Consider the following 2,551-nt stretch of genomic DNA (forward strand, 5'->3'; position numbering starts at 1 on the left):
TCGAATCGAACGTTAACAAACGTCACGCAGCAAAAAAAAAAAAAAAAAAAAAAGCTCACGCACAGAGCGGTTTTTAGCCATGTTATCCAATGGAAGGTGGATAACATGGCTAAGAGCATTTGCTGGATAATGCATGAATATCGCTGACTTTTCAGCGATATTCATGCATTGTGGCCGATGTGCGACGATAATTTTTGTCTCTAAACAATTAAAACGAAGCACAAAATGGCGAATTCCCGTTTCGCTACCAGTTTGCGGCCCAGTTCGCGGCCCGTGAAGCGCTTCTACCGTGAAAAATAATATTTTTTTTATTTTCCCCACGGGACCCTTTAATAACCCCAACAACATTCCTAGGGGGTCGAGAGGGGTATACCTTGCCCCCTTTCAATAAATTCCCCCTTCGTTTTTCACCTCTTCTTCTCTCTCGATCCTACCGAGAGACAAGATGGCGGCCGCTCCGGACTGTCACGCAGCAAAAAAAAAAAAAGCTCACGCACAGCCGCTGGAAGAGATGTATCAACATATATCAGCCTCCTCAGCCACCCTCAGGAAACATAGGGGATTAGGATACGTCTCCCGCACCCACTTATAACTAGTAATTTAATTAACGAAGCACAAAATGGCGAATTCCCGTTTCGCTACCAGTTCGCGGCCGCGCTTCTACCGTGAAAAATCATTTTTTTTTTATTTTCCCCACGGGACCCTTTAATAACCCCAACAACATTCCTAGGGGGTCAAGAGGGGGATACCTTGCCCCCTTTCATTAAATTCCCCCTTCGTTTTCCACCTCTTCTTCTCTCTCGATCCTACCGAGAGACAAGATGGCGTCCGCTCCGGACTGTTTAGAATGTTGACAGACACCGGAGAGCCAATCAGCTTTCTGCGCGCAAAGTTCCGATAAGCGAAAAGTAAGCGGACCGGATCGCTGCCCAGAGCGCTGTTACAGATATATATCTTGGTTTGAACGTTAATTTCTCAAAAACTACTGGAGCACATATATTGAGACCTAGCAAAGGCACATCGGGCTAACAGTCCCTACAATTTTGCCAAGTTTCGTGCAAATCCATTCAGCCGTTCGAGCTAAAAGTGAGTCCAACCGCCCTATGGAAATTAACATGGGAAAAACGCGTTTTGGGACCCCCCTTTTTTCTCAGCCCCCCCTTGACGAAACTCCACCAAATTGTCAGGGGCTGCTCAGTATCAAAATGTGCCATTTTCCTGAAAATTTCAGCCGATTCCGTCCACAAACGCCAAAGTTATTAGACATAGAATTTTCAGAAGTCCCATAGAGAAAAAATCCTAACTATATATACCTACTGGCTATCGCCAGTAGGTAATATATATATATATATATATATATATATATATATATATATATATATATATATATATATATATATATATATACAATCAAAGCTTTACCTTTAGGAAGGGTAAAGAGAAGAAACCAGATATACGTTGACAAACCCACACAGATTTATATTTACCTAAAATGGTGTGAAAACCAGCCCTGGCCACGGGTCAGTTGAAAGACAGGAGAAAACCCCAAAAGTTATAGTTGCCAGTAGGCCAGCAGGTGCAGATCAGAATCAGGACTGGAAAACCAGATTTGGATCAGGACAGGACCACCAAAGGTTAAGACGGGCATGCGCAGTTCAGTTGCAAAGCCTGCGCTACTCCCTCCTTGCAGCTAACAGTCGGAACCCCAATTGGGTTATCAAATTCACTGACAAAGTGCTTCACCAGCACCTCAGATTCCCGGACCCGGGTCAGCGAATCTTCTGACAGAGTGCTCCGCAGCCCTCTGCTCTTAGTCACCTATTCAGTGCATTGGGTCAGTGACAGGTCAGCTATTCGGACAAATCAGACAAATTAACTAGCTAAGCCTACTCTAATTATACTATTTTCCAGGTCAGTGTACCACCCCCCAATGTTACAAGTGTAAAGATCCCCAATTTTGATTAGTCAAAGAGTGAGGAGAGGTCACCACACCACACCAAATTCTGATACTTCAGTGTTGAATATTAATTTTACGTTCCCGCCCATCAATTTTATTTTCACATGATATTTTATTCCACCCTAACAATGAATGTTCTATGGTAAATACAATGCATTACCATTGATATTATTTGGTCTTCCTCATGTGGGGTCATTAGTTGATCTTCCCAGGCACATCTTGGCTGAGACTGTCCTAGGCTCGAGTTCAATGACAAATGACTTCAGTTCCCTCTAGGATTATTGACATGCGCAGATTGATTTTCAAGATGGAGTAATAGCACCTCTCAGGCCCAAAGATTATGATACATGAAAAGTAGAAGAGAAACAATTTTAAAACATGGAATAAATAAATACACTGTATACCATGTATCTCTACTCTATACCCATTATTTTATATTCATCTATAACATTAGGATTAGGCAAAACAAACAGTTTAGCAAAAGCAGCAATGCAAGCTTCTCGCATGTGAAACATAGAGCAGCCATATCAATACTAGTGCGCAGAAGCGACATATTCCCTCCAAAGCAAAGAATACGTAATGTCATGTGAGTAT

This window comes from Lissotriton vulgaris, unplaced genomic scaffold (genome assembly GCF_964263255.1).
Source record: "Lissotriton vulgaris unplaced genomic scaffold, aLisVul1.2 SCAFFOLD_394, whole genome shotgun sequence".
Lineage (NCBI taxonomy): Eukaryota > Metazoa > Chordata > Amphibia > Caudata > Salamandridae > Lissotriton > Lissotriton vulgaris.